The following is a 20,607-nucleotide window of genomic DNA, read 5'->3' as shown; positions in this document are numbered from 1 at the left end:
CTAAATATGACATACCCATAATTTCAATTAATATATACAGGAAAAATCAGAAAATCAGATAATTCAAGATGACTGTGACATCATCACAAAAGAATAAAAACATCTGATCATCTTCCTCTTGACTTTTTCTTGCCACAACAAATGTGTTTTATTAACTCACTGTTACAGCAGTCAGAGAGAGATGAATAGTAAGAAGTCAAGGGACAAGAGACCAACTAAAGAAAATGCTGATCTCCATCATGGTGACAACAAACTTTATTATTAACTAAATCTCTGTTAATTCTCAACAAGAACTTTTGTACATGTGTGAAAGAAATAATGTTAAACTGGTTTGTAAACTGGTTTCACACTCAGTGTTGCTGGAAGTCAATTGTAGTTTTTGTGTTTCTCTTTTTTCTGTTCTTGATTCTCTGTCCTTCAGTGATTCTGCTTATCAGGTGTTCATCAGTGTCTCAATTCACTCACTTCTTTTCGTTCACTCTGTCAAGGGGACTATATTAGTGAACTAATGTAGGGAATAGTGAATGAGGGTATAGGGTGTGATTGGGAAAACAGCCTCTGAGTGTCGATTTTGAGCACTGTTCATTCACAGTATATTCCTGTAGACTATTTTTGTTTTCTATGGTATATTACTGTTTTAATGGAAAATGGTATGATACTGTCTGAATTACGCCTTTTTTTACAGCAAGGGCTAACAGTGTAATCCATGATGTGCATTTCTCTCTATAGGCGCGTTCATGGAGATGGCGATCGTCAACTTCATCTTTACAGCTGTTGTTGCATTAAATTCAGGTAGGCTACTGAGTCGCTGCCCTCAGTGCCCAGAAAAGCGCTGAAACGGAGATGAAGGTCAACCTGTTTTTATTTATTTTTTGGCTTATTTTAACTGGCCCATCCAGTTTTCTGGAGGCCCACCTACAATCAAAATCCTGGCGCCGCTAGTGCTTCAGCGGTCTGATATCAAGAAATAACAGACCGCATTCCACATTGAAATTCAACCAAGCCATGTAATAATGTTTAATAACTTTCAAACGGTAGAGCCTGTTCCTTTATAACAGCCAAAGGTCGGTGTATTTTTGCTTTATACATTTTAGGCTTATTCTCAAATTCAGATTGTGTTAGGGGGGCGGGATTATTAGGCAATTTTAATCGGACAATTTGACCGGAGAGATTTATTTTTGTCGGACATTTCATTTTGTTTCCGGTCAATGTCCGGTAATTACCGGACAACGGAAACCCTGTTACAGGGGTAAGTCGGTGATTTTAGTGCCGTCCGAATCCATAATATCAGTGTTTTTCTCACCCAACCCGCGTAAAAATCCCTGGCCAAATTAGTACCTTCTGTTTTTTGACAAACAGGTCGTGTGGTAATTTAATTGCCATCTGAATCCACATCTCTGAGTTTACAAGAGATTCAAAATTCACGGTTTAAATCCTTTTTGATCACTGCCGAGCACTGTATGTAAGATGTAAACTTTTATTACTGAAATGCTGGAAAGTATTTACAAGAACAATATTTCATCGCAGCTCCACCTCAGCGAACAAAAATGGGAAAGAGAAGGCGGCACGTAAATTTTTGAAAAGGTTATTGTGGCAGAAATATATGTTACAATTTTAAAATATGTAGGCTAGGCTATTATAGGCTATTATAGTTTGGATTATTTTTTATAATATCCAATAATAATAATAAATTGCAATTTCAACTATTTCTGAAGTGCTTCATTTATAAAGAACACCGCTTTCTCACATAAACAGCCCCTGTAACGAGAGAATAATTGATTCTCGAGCCATCGATAGCAAACAATTCAGCCCCATCGCCACGGACAGCGCCGGGTAACGTCGCACGTAAGAAGGTTTATCTTAAGCAGCTTTCTAAGGTATGGTTCGGGGAACACACTTAGGAACATAAACAACTTTGGTAAGATATATCTTTCGAGCTTTCTTAGCGTGCTAAGAGTGAGCGTTATCGGGAAACCGGGCCCTGATTTTTAACATGAACCACTTGAAGGCCAATTTTGAAAATCATACAGGTTTGGAATGACAAAAGCCTGAGTAAATTATGCCAATTTTCTCTTTAATGTGCTTTTTGACAATGTTTTGAAAGCAGGAACCTTCACTGTAAAAAAAATCCCGTAGTTTTTACGGAAAAAAACTGGCAGCTGGGGTTACCAGAACAATTCCGTAAAATATACAATAAAACAGTAATTGCTTTTACCGAATAACATGTACATTTTACAGTTTAAACCAGCATATAACACACTGGAGTTCTGTTATATTTACTGGTTTAAACTGTAAAATGTACGTGCTATTCTGAACAACATTTCAATTTTACAGTAAACCAGTAAATATAACAGTAAATTTCAGTAATATGATATAATGTTAATTTACCGTCCTATTGAAGTATTAATATCTGTTTTGTACACTGATAACCACCAATCACAGCAGTGATGAGAGTCACATGATCAATCAAAGCTCAACACAAGCAGTTCTTCCACAAGAAAGTTAATACTAATATATATAGAAGCTGCACAGTGTCATTCACACAAACATTAAACACCATCATGGTAACACATGAAATTTTAAAAATGCAATAAACATTAATTTAACAACATTAAATGTAACATAACCCCTAATGTACATAACTGATTAGAATAAACGAAGAAAACTATGAAGAAACAAACATAGTTATTTCAACAAAAATACATCAAATGTGAAGTGTCACAGGGAATTGTGGGAATGTCAATTTACGTTTTTTCACTAAATTATACAATGAGTTGTTTTTTCACTTTCAAAAACTGTAAATTTAACGGTATGTTACAGTAAAATTACATCAAATGTACCGTTAGATCTATCACAGTTATTTACCGTATATAGTACGGAAACTTTCTGTTAACCAATTAACAGTTTTTCACTGTAGCATTTTTACAGTCTTTTTCCGTTAAAATTACGATAATTTTTTACAGTGTTGGATTAGAGAAATAATCAGTGTTTCATCTCACTACTTTACATGTTGCATCTGTATCACATATGCAAATCCACCGCGGAGTAAAAGAGTCAAAGTTAACCCTAATGTTAAACTAATACAAAAGTAGTTTTATTACTATTATTAGTTAACCATTTATTTCTTCAGCTAAGTTGATTCGACAGGGGTAAAAAAGCAACAAATACACAAAAAAACAACTCATTTTACTTATTTTTCAGCATCTAGATCAGTAATGGGCACTTCTAATGTCTAGATCAGTGTTTCCCAAACCCTGCTCCTGAAGGACCCCCAACACTGCACGTTTTCTTTGTCTCCCTAATCAAACACACCTGATTCAGCTCATCAGCTCCTTAGAAGAAACTCTAGGACAGGGATGGGCAAATGCTGTCCTGCAGAGTTTAGCTCCAACCCTGATAAACTCTCCTGTCTCTAGCTTTCTAGTAATCCTGAAGACATTGATTAGCTGGTTCAGGTGTGTTTGATTAGGGTCCCAGATAGACAGCAACCATCAAAATAATGTTAATGTGTCAATGCTAACTGTATTGAATCAACATATCTTTTGCTTCAGCAAATAATGTTCACATTTTTTTTTAAATTTCATCCATAAATCAATGGTAATGGCGTTGAGTCAATGTTGCAAACTTTTAAAATTGTTATTGTCAAGCACAATGCAATAAAGGATGAAACAACTTGATCAATTCCTCATATTTTATGAGGTAGCTATTGGCTAATTTGTACGAACAATCTACCCCTGACCCCGCCCCTAAACCCACCCCCCACTGGCGTTTAGACAAATCAGTCGTCGAATTAAATAATGCTCTGTTGTTTTCCTAGAAATTAAGAATCACAAGTGCTCTGGAGTTATTCATGAAGTTTCATCCTTAAAAATGTTAGTGAAGGCGGGCGTACACGGTGCGATTTCGGACACTCGGGAGGTCGTGAGATATTGCACACGTTGCGAGTCAGTTTAAATGATAATCGCGTCAAAGCAGCTGGTACACGGCACGACTGTCCTGCATGAATTTTATCCCGAGCCGGCAGCAATCACGTGAGCTTTCGCGTTAAACACAGTGACCGTCAATGTTGCATGCAGGCAAAGCTTCAGATAGAAAAATGACAGAAATGTGTGTGCAAATGATTTGTTGAAAAGCAGAGAACAGTAGCCATTCCTTTCAACATAAAAACTTAAAAGAGAGAGAGAGAGACAGACTCTGCTCGCACTGCATCCTGGGAGTGACGGAGACCGAGCTGCACTTCCTCACAGAATGCCCAAAATATAAACACATCAGAGACCAATATTACCCCAAAATTAATAAAATATTTCCCCAATTCAACACCTGTAACCCAACCCAAAAACTCAGATTCATCCTTGGAGAAGAAGCCAAATGCTCCAATATAGCAGCAAGACTAGTAGCATCTCTCCACATCCTGAGGGACGACCAGAGCAGCAAACGCCCAATAAACACACACTCACTCACAGCCTAACACACCCCATCACACCTACACACATGTAAATAATGTTCAATTCCAAGTTCAGTGTTTATTTTTGTTTTTCATATACATGATTTCTGCATTATAATCCTTTTTATTTTATTTTATTTATTAATTTTTGTTTACTCTATTATTATTGTTTTATGTTATCAGTATTATTATTTTTGCAATATCTAGACAAGATAATATATATATATATATATAATACTATCTCTTTTATTTAACTATTATTATAATTTTGTGTGCTAAATGTTCTAAATCAATTTCTATGTTGTTTTGATGCTTTGGCAATACAAAATGTATTTTTTTGTCATGCCAATAAAGCTTTCTGAATTGAATTGAATTGAGAGAGAGAGAGAGAGAGAGAGAGAGAGAGAGAGAGAGAGAGAGAGAGAGAGAGAGAGAGAGAGAGAGAGAGAGAGAGAGAATTGAATTTAAATTACTCTTTATTACAAAAGACAAAAACAAATTAACAATAAACCAATGGATTCAATAAAACATGATTATAAGAAGTGTGCAAAGACCACTTCTCCTTCAACAACAGAGCACACTGCTCCTTTGTCACACCATTTCATCTCAAAACAAGCAAGATCATTTACTGACTTGTAGAAATTAAAATCAATTAAAATTCTGGCTTTCACAAGAGCAAAAAACAAAACAACAACATTCTGACCAACTGTCCGTTCAATCATATTTTTTCTGCTCATGTACACTGCTAATTTAGCTTGACCCACAATAAAATTCAGTAATTGACATCTATTACATTTCTTCCTTACATATTTAACACCTAAAATGAAACTTTCATTTGACAAGGTTTCATCCACACAAACAAAAATACTCCTTAATACACTGAATAAAGGACTTAACCTGGAACACTCCATAAAAGCATGAAAGACTGTTTCCCTTTTAAAACAAAAAGGACACTCAGTCAGAACTCACTTCAGGGTTTAAGACAGAGATAAAGGCATTGACTGCAATTGCACCGTGGAGAATTCTCCACTGCATATCTCCAACTCTTTTTTCTAACGGTGGTTTATACAAGATTCTCCATTCGGGCTTGACCTCCTCATCTAATTTTAAAAAAGAACGCCATGGCGTATCCACCTTGTTATTCAATAATTTCTTGTTAAAAACCAGAACACAAGCTTTGTACAAGTTTTTTCCATTAGTTGAAATTTAAATACAATGATTCACCTGTTTTGAAAAAAATCCCCATACAATCATCTAGTTTAGGTAATAAAATAGTATCTGGAAAGGAGTCCTCAGCATTAGGAATCCTTGCCCCTGTATGAAAGTCTGTTAGAGATTCCCTTTCCTCAGCTGATAAAACAGACCTCAACTTTGTCAATAATTCATCAACTTTACGAGTGAAAAAAAAAAAACAAGATGTAAAGCAGCTTGCTCGGTGTTCATGAAATTGGGACCAGCCACCTTTACCAAACGACCTAGTGTAGTGGTCTTAGATTTACATAGTAAATGACTTAGTCCAGGAAATTTTTGGTCTCTGAAAGAAATGTCCAATCGGCCTCCATGGATTATAGGCTCATTTAACAACCAAAAAAGAGAGTCCGAAGATGATGTCCTCTGATGATTAAAAAGACTCCAGACTCTAAAAAGGTTGCGATAGAACACTTGGACATTGGCAAGGTCCAGTTTTAGAGGGTCCATCAAAAAAAGAGCTCTGTCCAGCTGAAAACCACCAAAACTCTGTAAAATAGCACAGGCAGTAGCTCTCCAGCTGACACGAGTTGATCCAGACAGAAGTTTCTGTATAAATTGCAGACGAAAAGCTGCTGTCCTGCTCTGCAAATTCACTAACCCCTGACCACCTTCCTCTTTAGGCAAATATAAAACACTCAGAGACCCAGTGTAACTTATCCCAAAAAAAATCTACTAATAAGGCTTGAACATCTGATAATTTTTTTTGAGGTGGATGAATACAAGCTAACTTATGGCATAAGGATGAAGCAACCAAATTATTAATAGCCTAATTAAAATTCGCCCCTTGTAAGACATTTTTGGGGCTAACCACTTCCACTTTGCCAACCGACCTTTAAGTTTGTCAATAACACCATCCCAATTTTTCTGTATGATTCTCTCATTACCTAAAAAAAATTCCGAAGTACTTTAAACCTTCTGTGTTCAAATGTAACCCTTCAGGGAATTTTAACCTTCCTCTTCTCCATCTTCCACAGACCACAGCTTCGCTTTTTTTCCAATTCACCTTAGCAGAAGATAAACCTTTGAAATCATCAAGTAATTTCATTAAAATCTCTATATCTCTTTGGCATTTAACCATCACAATCAGATCGTCGGCATAAGCTGATAAATGAACAGTGCAATTAGACCCAACTATTTGTACCCCACTCAGATTACTCCTTATCTGTTGTAGTAGCGGCTCTATGGCTATTGAATAGAGCATTCCTGACAAGGAACATCCTTGTCTTACCCCTCTTTCAACCTTGAAAGGAGTGCATAAACCACCGTTAACCTTCAGCAAACTCTCAACATCAGTGTATAGTACTTTTATCATATTCACAAAATCTTGGCAAAAAACAAATTATTCTAATGTTTTCCACAGGTAAATATGCTCGACACGATCAAATGCCTTCTCTTGGTCTAGAGAAACTAGAGCACAATCTAAATCAAATATCTTGGAGACATCTAAAAAATTATATAATTTTATATTATAAAATAATATAAAATTAATTATAAAACACATTATCCCGATTATGGGACCAAGTATAATGTCTCTGATTGCCATTGAGATGTCTCCAAACGTCACTCAACTCATGTGTTTTAATCACTTGAATAATTCTCTTACGTGAGGGTTCGTGGGGTTCGATATGATTCCTGTCAAGTTCTCCCTGAGTGCAATTAAAATCTCCTCCTACAAATAACCACTCTTCACTATTACAATTTTGCAAGATTGTATTAAGCTGATTTAAAAACAACATTCTTTCCACTCCTGAAGTTGGAGCATAGACACAAATAAATATGAAGACGTGATTTTCAAATAAGGCTTTAACCTTCAAAAGCCTACCTTTTATAATTTTCTCAATATCATAAGTAACTGGTTTAAAACTTTTAGAAAATAATATAGCAACCCCTCCACTTACAGCAGTGTTATGACTTAAAATTGAGATTCCATCCCATTCTCTTGTCCACTCAGTCACATTATGTACATCACTATGAGTTTCTTGAAGAAAAACAATATCTAGTTTTTTTTTCTCCTTAAAGACCTCATATATCACTGCTCTTTTCCTAATATGTCTTGCACCATTTACATTCACAGATGCAACACTGATTTCAGCCATAAAAGGTAAAAAGGAAAAGAAAAAGAAAAAAGCAGCTAGCTTCACTAAATTCTTATTTTTCAGCACCATCACTCAATTCGGTGTTAATTTTTCTTAAAAAATTTAAATCTGTAAATTTCTTTATTGGTAAATGAACCTTCAGCCATTAAATACCGTGTCTTTTCAATGAACTGTTTTACGTCAGGAAAATATTCATCCACTCTCACTCCTCTTCTGTTTTTAGTTGACTTAAGAAACAGTTTAATGTCATCTAGATCATAACAACGACTCATGTTTTCAATTTGCGATAGTGAAACACTACAGTCCGACTCACTGTCACTCCTTGACTCGCCCTGACTTTCACTTTCGATTTTGTCCATTTTCTTGCCAAATCCTAAATCCCCGGTAATTACACTGCTCTTTCTTTTACGCGGCACCTTAAATATCAAACTCTCTTCACCACTGCCCGTATTCATGCTCGTTTCACCTATTACAGTCTGTTCACTTCCAATACCGTCCAACGGGACATTTTGGTCTTTAACGGACTGTATAGTCTCCAATTCATTTGGTTTCTCATTGACAGATTCTCTTTCTACGCTTACATCTGGCTGAATGTTTAGCGGTTCCTCCACAACTAAACTGTCCTCGGTTTGCTCCGTCACTAGCGCATCCGACTCAGCATACCCCCCCCGCAGCTCCCTCTGGCTCGGGAGGACCAGTCGTGTCATCCGTAATAATTAGCGTTTCTTTTCTTTTCTTTTCTTTTCTTTTCGGGACAATCCCTGATTAAGTGACCCACTTTATTACAGCCAAAACACTTAACTTGACCAGTTGTCGCAAATACTATGGGATCAAATTCCCGCCAAATATATAGCGGTCGCGTATAAAAAAATAAGCGTGAATCAAAAATTTAAAAACACATGTAAAAATATATTGCACAAACTGAAAAAAAGAATGCAAAATGATCAGAATAGCAAACAACGTGGTCACGGATCAAAATATAATAAGCGTGAATAAAGAAATAACAAGCATGAATAAAAACTTTAAACACATTAAAAGTTATTTTGCACAAAACTTAAACTTATGGTCATGCTTTGTTAAAAAGTATGGTTTTATTACTGTGTACTTTGTGCTTTCTTGCATTTTCTGCTCATATTTTACTCTTTTGTACGCTTGTGATGTTTTTCTCTTCGCTCTTCTTTCTATGTTCTGCGCTTGCTCTTCCAAATGTTGCAGTTCGAGTTTCATGTAAATTAGGGCGGGCTTAAGCGTCACCATTGGTCCACTAGTTCTAGATTGACAGATACTCCTCTAGCCAATCAATCGAAGAGGGGAGTTGACATCACACTGATTCTGATTCTGCTTTTTAGCCATGTTTGACTTGTAAGTTATAAGTTAGACTTTTTAATCTTTGACTAGTATTAAGTAATTGCGTGTACACATAATATGGCGTTTGTTCTCCATTATCCACTATAACTGTTAAATGTTAACTTTGCTATTAGGCAACATAAATCTGATTGCCCAAGGTTGCTGCAGCGTTACTGTTACTGCATTTTCAAATAGATGGAGAGTGGGAACTTCGGAGCACGAGCACCACAACAACCATGGCTTCGCCCTCTCTTCACAGAGGCCGGACCTGAATTATAAGATGAAGAGAAGAGGAGATTCAAAGGTGGGTTTTATGTTTATGTTTAACCAAATAACAAATGTATAAAGCGTTACAACTTAACATGACAATAACGAGTGTAAATTGTGTAATTAGGTACGAATCGAGTCGGTGATAACCGTCTGCAAATATATTTTAAAGCAATTGAGTTTCTGTGTCGTGAGTACACATTTAATAGGTAATTATTGTAAATGAATGCTTAACCAGAGGTGCCATGCTGGTATACTTTACATTAGTCCACAATACTGTATGCAGTTGAACAACGTGACTGAACACCACCGAGCAGTGCACAGATAAAATAGTTGATCACTCGTTCTCTGTGTTTAAATGATTGCGATTAATTTACCTGATTCTGCCCTAAGTCATATACAGGTCATTCATTTGAACAGTGAACTTTGTTGAAGCTCAGCAAATGTGTTTTTGATTTTTAGATCATGAAGATGATGGGGTAAACTACCAGTGCTGGTCTCACTGATCATCACACATCTGAAAGTCTTCCTGCATCCTCAGCTGTGAGGCAAGTATCAGTACAATGAGTTATTTGAGTTTCTTAAAGGGATACTCCACTTTTTTTGGAAATAGGCTCATTTTACAACTCCCCCAAAGTTAAACAGTTGAGTTTTATCGTTTTCGAATCCATTCAGCTGATCTCCAGGTCTGGCGGTACCACTTTTAGCATAGCTTAACATAGATCATTGAAGTGGACAGGACCATTAGCATCTCTCTTAAAAAAAATAACAAAGAGTTTCTATATTTTTCCTGTTTAAAACTTGACTCTTCTGTAGTTACATCATGTACTAAGACTGACGGAAAATGTAAAGTTAAAGAGAGCATCGGATAAAGCCCGGAGTAAAACCTGAGTAAATCTGGGTTTGGCGTTTGTCAGATGGGGGCAGATGAAGTTTGCATTTGGATTGTAGACCGATGCAGAGTTGGCCACGTTTCTATTGGACAGGTACAGTAATGTAATACCTCATTTATCACAGGGATGCAAACAGCGCACTTTTTGGCGCCTCCCGCTTTTTTCACATCAGTTTGGGTGACAAATTCATCTGAGGCCTATTTCATAGCTTAATGTGAGGGACAGAAGTCTATTTACATCATTAAAGTTTACGAAAACTCGTTTTCCCTCCTCTGCAGCTGTCAATCATTCTCCATTCAGTATTCAAACAGCGCGCGCGCCTCTTCCGGTTACAGCAGCATACATGCACGGTAAAACTCTCCAATATGATATTCACATTATAATGCTTGATCTGTAGAGAAAAGGCTGTTTATTTAATAAAAAATAATAATAACATTGATTTAGGAGTAGGATTTATTTCTGCGAGTAGGTCAACATGAGAACTAACGTTATGCAAACAAAGTGTCTCCGCCTACTGGGAAGCAAAGCTGTCAATCAAAATCTGTTAGAAACCGTTACCAGTGTAATTCAACTAATTGCCTATAGGTGGCTCCAAGTTGCATAAGGCACCTTTAAGATCTTCATTTGTGTTCCTAAGATGAACGAAAGTCTTACAGGTTTGGAACTACATGAGGGTGAGTAATTAATGACAGAATTTCCATTTTTGGATGAACTATCCCTTTATTTACTTAATTTAAATTCTGAAAGTATCAAAAATATTGTCCATGTGACTTCTTCATCTTATTTTTTATCTTGCCTTTCATCATACAGTAGCCATAGCTCTACTTTGCACATTCAAGAGTGCATGACAAATTAAAGTTAAAGCAATATTTTTGTGTAAACAGTTTCTCAAATGTGGGAACAAGCTTCTATCATAAAAGTGCACAGTATGGAGAGGATTTGCGCTGTAAAATAGGGTTACAGCTAACATTGAACTTTTCTGGGTACTTTATATGAAGCTTAAGTGAATCATTTAAAACTGCTGTGCTTTTTTGTGAAACTGTTGTTTTCTTATCTGCATTTCAGTCATTCCAGAAAATGGACCGAGTGCATGCTGTGGTTGAATTAAGGTGTTTCCAGGATTATAGTTCAGCTAAAAATTGTAAAAAAAATTCTGTCATTAATTACTCACCCTCATGTCGTTCCCGTAAGACCTTCGTTTATCTTCGGAACACAAATGAAGATATTTTTAATGAACTCCAAGAGCTTTCTGTTCCTCCATTGGTAGCCTGCGCAACTAATAGCCCCAGAAAGGTAGTAAAGACACCATTGAGGTAATCCATGTGACTCCAGTGGTTTAACCTCAATTTAATGAAGGTGATGCAAGTGCTTTGTTTTGCGCAAAAAAAAAACCCAGCATAATTTACCCCTATATTTACAAAATAATATTATGTAAAGCACATTCATGGAACAACTTCCGGTCTTGAGTCAACACAATTCGCATATGTCGCAGTGCACCCCCTACTGGATTGCAGGTCAGTATTTTTTTTTTTTTTTTTTTTTTGCAAAAACAAGCAAAGCACCGGCTTCGCTTCATAAAATCGGTTAAACCACTGGAGTCACATGGATTACTTCAATGATGTCTTTCTTATCATTCTGGGCCTTGAATGTGTTAGTTGCATTGCTTCCAATGGAGAGACAGAAAGCCCTCAGAATTTCATTAAAAATATCTTCATTTGTGTTCCTAAGATGAACGAAGGTGAACCGAAGTGGGGGAGGGAGTGCGCTGTGATTGACTGCTGTGAGAACCTGGCAGATCTATAACCAATTCAAATTGAATTTGAATCTAAAATCTTGTTCCGTATTGTTAATATATTTTGACATCCACACAGAATGGTCAATCCATGCACAGGTCTTAAGCATTACATTTAATGACATTGGACAATTTGTGACTGTCAAAAAATGTAATTTCTAATTATCATCTTCTTTAATACAGACGAGAGAGTGTGAAACCATCAGCTGTTTGCCAGGTAAATAGTGAAGTCATAGTGAATACCATTAATAAACATATAATGATTATGGTATGTACTGTATATCTAAATTTTTTGTCTTTTAAAATCTTTTTTTTTTTTGTTGTTGTCCCCAGTCTGCCAAAAAAAACCTGTCCAATCTATACCAACATGAAGAAAAAGAATTCTTGGACTGGAAGAAAGCGAGATCTATTGGCAATTCAAGTGTATTAGTGGTAAGTACATTTACAAACCAATTAATTTTTGTCTAACAAATGTCAGTATAACTCCCCAAAATATGATAAACATTAAAGGGATAAGTAACTTACCAAAAAATATTTTATATCTGTCGTCATCTACTCTCACGTTTTTTCAGACCTTTATGACTCTGGAACACAAAACGTGAACTTTGGATGTAGGGGTGTGCGAGATATGACGATGTTCTGGCGCCTCTGTCCCAACATACTGAACAACGCGACGTATATTCACATAAAATGTTAGCGCAGCGGAACAGGACACTGCAGTTCGCAAAAGTTCATAATTTGCATGTGCTTTAATGCCTTGTCGGTTAAACATTTAATTTGCGTGCTGATGCGCTGTTATAACGTGTGCGTTTCTCAGCGCCTACACGTGAAGCATGTACATGCACTAAAGGCCTGTCTACTGGACTAAGTTATCTTTCGAATCTTATTGTGCTAATACTGTCAAATACACACAAGGTTTGCATAAACAAAGTCGGTTATGTCTAAAGTGAACGCAAACTAATAAAACAACAAAATGCAAAGAGAAAATCACTCACTGCTCTTGACTGATAACTTTAATAGTATCTTTAAGTATAAATGTATAATTTATTCAGTGAAGTCTATGTTTTGTTTTATTTTCATATTTGTTCATTTAATTACTTTCTTCAATGCTATTGTTAAATACACCTACTGAAAACATAAAGCACTGTTTATTTAATTTGTATATTAAGTTGTGTATGTGTAATGTGTATCTTTGATCTTAAAGGGTTAGTTCACCCAAAAATGAAAATTCTGTCAGTAATTACTCACCCTCATGTTGTTCCAACCGCGTAAGACCTTCGTTCATCTTCGGAACACAAATTAAGATATTTTTGATGAAATCTGAGCCATGTCTCACTCCTCCATAGGCTTCTATGTGACCGAAACTTGCTGGCCCAGAAAAGTTATTAAAGAGATCGTTAATATAGTCCAAGTGACTCCAGTGGCTCAATCTTAAGTATATCAAGCGACGAGAATACTTTTTGTGCGCAAAACAAACAAAAATAACGACTTTATTCTACTATTCATTTCCTTCTCTCTGGGCCTCGTAGTGTTTTTGCGCTGCGCGTCTGTGTTGCACGTCATCACGCATCACACACATGACCGGCGTCGGCCAATAGTGAGCCTACGTGGTGACGTGTACACAGACGCGCTGCGCAAAAACACTACGCGAACCAACTAGAGGTCCAGAGAGAAGGAAATGAATAGTGGAATAAAGTCGTTATTTTTGTTTGTTTTTGCGCACAAAAAGTATTCTCGTCGCTTGATATACTTAAGATTGAGCTACTGGAGTCACTTGGACTATATTAACGATCTCTTTAATAACTTTTCTGGGCCAGCAAGTTTCGGTCACATAGAAGCCTATGGAGGAGTGAGACAACTCTCAGATTTCATCAAAAATATCTTAATTTGTGTTCCGAAGATGAACGAAGGTCTTACGCGGTTGGAACAACATGAGGGTGAGTAATTACTGACAGAATTTTCATTTTTGGGTGAACTAACCCTTTAATGTTTAATAACAAAGAAAATGACTTTTTTTATCTTCGCCCCTGTCTTCCATACTTTTTCATTTTATATGTTGTTACCTATGGCTTTTTTAAAATATGGGCATTAGTTTAGTTTGGCTGTAATGCTCAGTCACACAATAGTAAAACCAACATAAAAAAGAATCGTGATAAAATCGTGAATCTCCTGAAAAAAAAATCGTGGTATGATATTTTTGGCATATCGTCCACCCCTATTTGGAAGAATGTTCTGATTTGTTCTTTCCATGTAGTGAAATTTAACAGATTTTTTTTTTTAAACTGTAAAAGGAATGAAAAATCACCATAAAATAGGTCCACGTGACTCATGCACTGTTTTGCAGGTTGAAACAATACAATAGCTTTGGGTGAGAAAAAAACCTTTCTTGATTATGTTATCATGCATTTACGATTGAATTGAGTGTCTAGAGCTCTATTCCTTTGTTGGTTACAGATGTCTCTACTCAAACCAATACTTTCTCCATCTCATTTTCTCTTTCGTGAAATGATGTATATGTGAGACTTGTACTTTTTGTTCTGTTTAACCTTTCAAGAGTATAAGTAAAGGAAAATACACTCAGCTGATCATATAATGTACATTCTTTCTGCTTGGCTTTTGGAGCCCTAATAATTTATGGGTTATTTATGAAAACACTGGCTGAATGGACATTATTGCACTTGGACATTATTACTCGGCTACTCAATAGTACAGTTGAGTATTCCAGCAAGCCGTGTGTTAATGTGGTGTGTATTCTTCTCATTTTAGCTCCTGTGTCCATTTGGGCTGAAGGTCAAGACAGAACCAAACCAAAGCTGGACTGTAACCTCTACTGGCCTATATGCAGTGTTGTGCCTGAACGCGTTCATTGAACGATAGTTCATGAACTCGTTCATATTTTGGGCGAACGTGAACTGAACGTACCGTATTACTGCCTGATGAACGTTACTGTGAACTCGTTCATTCTGGTGTCTGTGAACGCACACTCTCTCAGTTTAAAGGGATAGTTCACTTTGAAATTAATTTTTGATATGTTTTAGCTTACCTCAAGGGCATCCAAGATGTAGGTGTCTTTGTTTCCGCAGTAGTTTCAATTTTGATATTTTTAGGTCAAACCGTTCTTGTCTGTCAGTCAGGCCATCCTTAAAAATATTTTGGTTTGCAGTAACAGCAAAAAAAAAGAAAAAAAGGGTCGGTAGGTAGGTCTATATTTTTTTATATATATAAAAAATAATATAAAAAAGTATATTTTTTTAATAATAAAAAAAAAATCGGGGTCGGGGGGTCTTGAGAGAACATTTTTCACCGATGTCTAGGGGCTGTTTACACCAGGCCACTTTGCGTTTTCTCAGATCGGATTGCAATCTGATTGATCAAAACGATTCAATTATTTACACCTGGTTACATAGATGTGTGTTGTTGTTTTTTTGCAGATATAACCGATCTTCAATTCCCGCTATATGCAGATTTAATGCAGTGCACCGAAAGCAACAGTTATTATTTTATTGGTCAACAGCTAAAATTTCTGAATCAAAGCCCGCAATAAGAGAAAGCGGAAACAGCCCTGGTAAGATCATTTCGTTTCTTTACATTTAATGAAGATGATCGTGTGTTAAGCGTCTGCGACTTACTTTCACTTTGATTTGCGATAGCACGTTGATGCAGCTTCTCATCTGCGGCGATGCGTGTTGCAGTAGCGTCGTCATTACTGACTAAACCATGACATGTAGCCTATATAACACGCTTTCACATGTTTATTTTTTAATAAACCATAATCAACAACATATAAAAATGAAATAATCTTTAGAGTAAAGCCGCAGCCATCATTACCAAGCGCGAACCATTGACAGTGAATGAAACGGAGCGATCTTAGCCTGCAGGCCGTAGTGTGACATGCGTAAACCTGGTGTAAACATAATGACGCGCCACGAGTTTTTATTTAAAAGAAAGAACGTAGCTTATGTTTGTATACGTCTAAGCAATTTATATTCACAATACTTAATAACTAATATTATTTTATTGCATTTGTATTAGTTGTTTAAAGAGTTAAAAAAAAATTGGTCGGTCTTAACGCAAGTTTACAACCGGCAAGTCGGTCGGACTAAAAGGGAAAATAAATAAATAATTGGGTCGGTACTAAATTGACAGGGTCGGTCGGGTTACGGCAAACAAGAATATTTTTAAGGATGGCCTCATATAATGCAGGTCGATGGTCACTGTATCAAAACACAAGCACAGAGTCCAAATTAAAACAATTCCCCATCGTCCAAATTAAACAATTCCCCATCGTAAGTACACATTGATGGCCTAAGACACGAAACGAGCGGTTTGTGTGAGAAAATGAACAGTATTTATATCGTTGTTATCTCTTGAAAACAGCACACGTCTAAATGATCTGACGGCGCGGGCGGGTATAGATATATACATAGATGTCGCCTTGGCTACTGCAGTTCATTGGAACGAAACCGTAGCCAAGCGACATCTAGTGTATATATCTATACCCGCCCGCGAGCAGGTATAGATGTATACACTAGATGTCGCCTTTGCTACTGCAGTTCATTGGAACAAAACCGTAGCCAATGCGACATCTATGTATATATCTATACCCGCCCGCGCCCTCAGATCATTTGGACGTGTGCTGTGTTACAAGAGGTAAAAACGATATAAATACTGATCATTTTCTCACACAAACCGCTCGTTTCGTGTCTTAGGCCATCAATGTGTACTTACGATGGGGAATTGTTTAATTTGGACGATGGGGAATTGTTTTATTTTGGACTCTGTGCTTGTGTTTTGATACAGTGACCATCGACCTGCATTATATGACTGACAGACAAGAACGGTTTGACCTAAAAATATCAAAATTGAAACTACTGCGGAAAAAAGACACCTACATCTTGGATGCCCTTGAGGTAAGCTAAAACATACCAAAATTTATTTTCAAAGTGAACTATCCCTTTAACTTCGTTCAATAGGATGCCAGATTTCTATAGAGCCTTCCAGGCGAAAACCCACCTAAAACACCGTAAACAGGCCTTAATATGTAGCGGAAAAAACACCCAATCTGGCAACACAAGCCACCAGTGTCGCACCGCCGCATTGTTCGATCTCGTTCATCAAAATGAACAAATCTTTTTTTCGAATCATTTCGTTCATTTAAGGGGCTTTAAATGTTATACACCTACGCAATCTTGATCAATTAGAAATCATTATAATGCAGTCAAAAATCGTTTACAGGGAACATAAATAATTACTTTACCTTGAGTCTTTCTTTATTTGTCACGTGACAGACGGAATGATGGATCGTTCATGAACGACTCATCACTTAAGTTACAAATCAAATCAAAACAAAAAGCAGCAAGGAGGCGTCGTATGATCATTTAAACAAGTTCTATGACAAGGTCGGTGAGGATGGGAAAAATCTGACGCATAGCTTCAGTGTTAAAACTGATAAAATAATTGTCTGTGGTTCTATATGGGCTGTGACAATCATTTTGAAAAATAATAGCTCGCAGCAACATGGAAAAAAAGAACTATGAACTAGTTCATTTTTGGAACTGTGAACTTAGTTCAAAATTTTGAGTATATGAACTATGAACTGAACTAGTTCATTTTAAAATTTGTGAACTGAACTTTGAACTTTTTCATGTAGAAAGTGAACTTTCCCAACACTGCCTATATGACAGACTTCATACTGACAACTACTGGCATGGACGCTGCATCACATGTTATTGAAGAAAACTTCTTCACCAAGAATTTCCATCCCCCTTGAGGAGACTGCATGTCTTCATCTCTTGTTCATCTCCCATGAGTAGACTCCATGTGTTCATATCTTGTGAGTGGATATCATTTGAGGGTGTACTCACACTAGCCAGTTTGAACCGTGCCCGAGTGCGTTTGACCACCAAAGCGCGGTTCGTTTGACTAGTGTGAGTGCTCTGAACCGTGCCCGGGCGTGGCTCGATTAGCCGGCCCTGGCCCGCTTGGAAGAGGTGGGCCAGAGCACGGTTCAGTTGGACTCGGGCGCGGTTCGCATGCAGTGTGAGCGCTAACTGTGCTGGAGCACGGAACAGGACGCGCGACGTCGCGGTTTTGCGACGCTCCAAAACCAACATTGGCGGGGAAAGGGTCGCTTTGGTCTACGGCAGAGGTGCAATGCGAAACCTCCTCATACGAGCAACACGATTACGTGAAAATTTTCGTGCCACAAAGGCGATAGATCTGTTTAACAACAGGCTGTGAGAGGGCTGTGGACCACCGTGGACCAAACGACTCAAAATTATCCACAAAGTAAACAGAGCGATGGACTCCATTGTGTTCAGTGAGAGCGCCACTCTTTCTGTTTATCCCGAAACCGTTGCACCATAATGACGTAAGCGTGCTCCGGCACGAATGCTGAAACCCTATGTGAGTGCAGGCCAAAGGGGGAGTGGGGAGGGGGGACAATCGTACTCGGGCCCGGTTCATGGCAACCGTGCCTAGTGTGAGTACACCCTTAAACATTCTTTAAAGAACTGCTCATTTCTTCTGAATTTGTTTAGTAGTATATGTAAGAATTTTCCATTAAACTTTTAGTAATGTTTTTAAGTAATTAAGTAATGTTGTTGTCATCTTGTTAATGTATGTACTAGGGCTGAACGATATTCTGTTTTAACATCGACATCGCGATGTGCGAATGAGCGATAGTCACATCGCCGGAACATGCGATGTTAAGGGTAACGATAGTAGTACACAGTAAACACGAGATTGTTGTATGGCTTTTTGCTGGGGTGACATACGCGTTCCGCGTGCCTGCACAGTGATTGGTTCCTCACCGCTCACAGCCAACATTCACTGGCAATCCTATAGCTAAAAATGCGCGACGAAGAGGATCAAATCAGTCAAAATCAGCTATTTGGGACTAGCCTATTTCGTCTACAAAAAGGAGGATGTTGACCAAAAAGAGGTAGGCTACTTTGCTAGAGTGTTATAAAGTTGTGGATGGTTGTCTTTTTTAAAAAAGTCGTTTATTTTTCGTGTTCGCATTTATGAGGAAAAAACAATGTTATTTAAAACTTTCACAGATACCTCAAACAGAAAGCACAAAGCCTTTCTTTAAAACGAATTTCGTTTCGTATTAATTGTATCTTAATTTTAATCAGTATTTCATTATCCAATTTCCTGGATTTAATAAATAAATATTAAATAGCCTATAGCAGCCAGCGCCTGAACTGGAGATTATAAGCTATCATCCATGAACCGAAACTCAGCATAAAAGGTAACCTACTCGCCTCACACACCTAATAATAATAATAATAATAATAATATAGAAATATTACTTTTATCTACAGAAATCTCTACTTTTAAACAGAACCATTAAAAAAATAATAATAATAGCCTAATCTGTATGAAAAGTGCATTTCTCCTGATCACTGCTGCGAAGATCGCGAGTCAGTATTGTCAACTTAATCTTTACAGAAAACACTTGTTTATTAATAAACAATTAAAATGTCACATCGCAATATTTTACATATTATTAATCATTACTTTTGCTGGTTATAGGTGCCGTTTACATCAACGCGTCACTGAATCAGCACAGAAAAAAAAATTTTTCGGGTCCTAGAACCTGAAGAACGTTAGCCTAGGTCCTGTGAAGAACGTTCACCGAATTCTGAGAGAAATATGTTTCTGGAATAAAATATTAAGTGGCCTTTTTTTTACTTGTAATGAATCTTGCTTATTAGTGAAATTATTAATAACATGGAATGGTAATTATTGACTTTAGCCTGGATTGATGGCTCGCAATATCGCGATATATATCGGTGGGAAAAAAATATCGCAATGTAAATTTTTTCCAATATCGTGCAGCCCTAGTATGTACAGTGTAAATTGCAAACATGCTTGTGTTGGACACGTGTTTACATGTTATAGACATTTTTAGAGGAGGTAGATGCTGTGTATTTAAAGGTGCTCTAAGTCATGTTTACTAAGTCATTATTACAGTGGAACAAAGTGCTATTTTTTTTATTTGTAAATTAGCAACTGAATTTTTTAACCATTGCACAGCACCACTTTATCACCAATAATTTTGTATAACTTTGTAGTTTGTTTTGTCACATGTGAGAACAAATGCAAGTTTATATTTTTTCAGATTATGTATTTCTGTAATAAAGTCTGTATCATAGAATGGTAACTTTCTGTTGTTATTTTGTAGATGTTTGTTGTAAGTAAATGGCTTAAATGTAATTCAAGAATTTTGTAAAACCATGGCTACACTGTGGTAATGCTACAGTAAAACCATAGTAACAATGACTGTAGTAACTGTGGTTTTTGTAGAATACTACAGTCATGGTTACTATGGTTTTACTGTAGCATTACTACAATATAGCTGTAGTAAAACCATGGTATCAAAACCATGGTTTTTAAAAACCATGGTTCGCACCAAAATACCACGGTTACTACGGTTGTAGTTAACTACCGTTTTACTATAGTATTACTACAATATAACTGTAGTAAAACCATGGTATCAAAACCATGGTT

Source organism: Scardinius erythrophthalmus (genome assembly GCF_964197995.2).
Source record: "Scardinius erythrophthalmus genome assembly, chromosome: 3".
Classification (NCBI taxonomy): domain Eukaryota; kingdom Metazoa; phylum Chordata; class Actinopteri; order Cypriniformes; family Leuciscidae; genus Scardinius; species Scardinius erythrophthalmus.
This window is presented reverse-complemented; position numbering follows the sequence as displayed.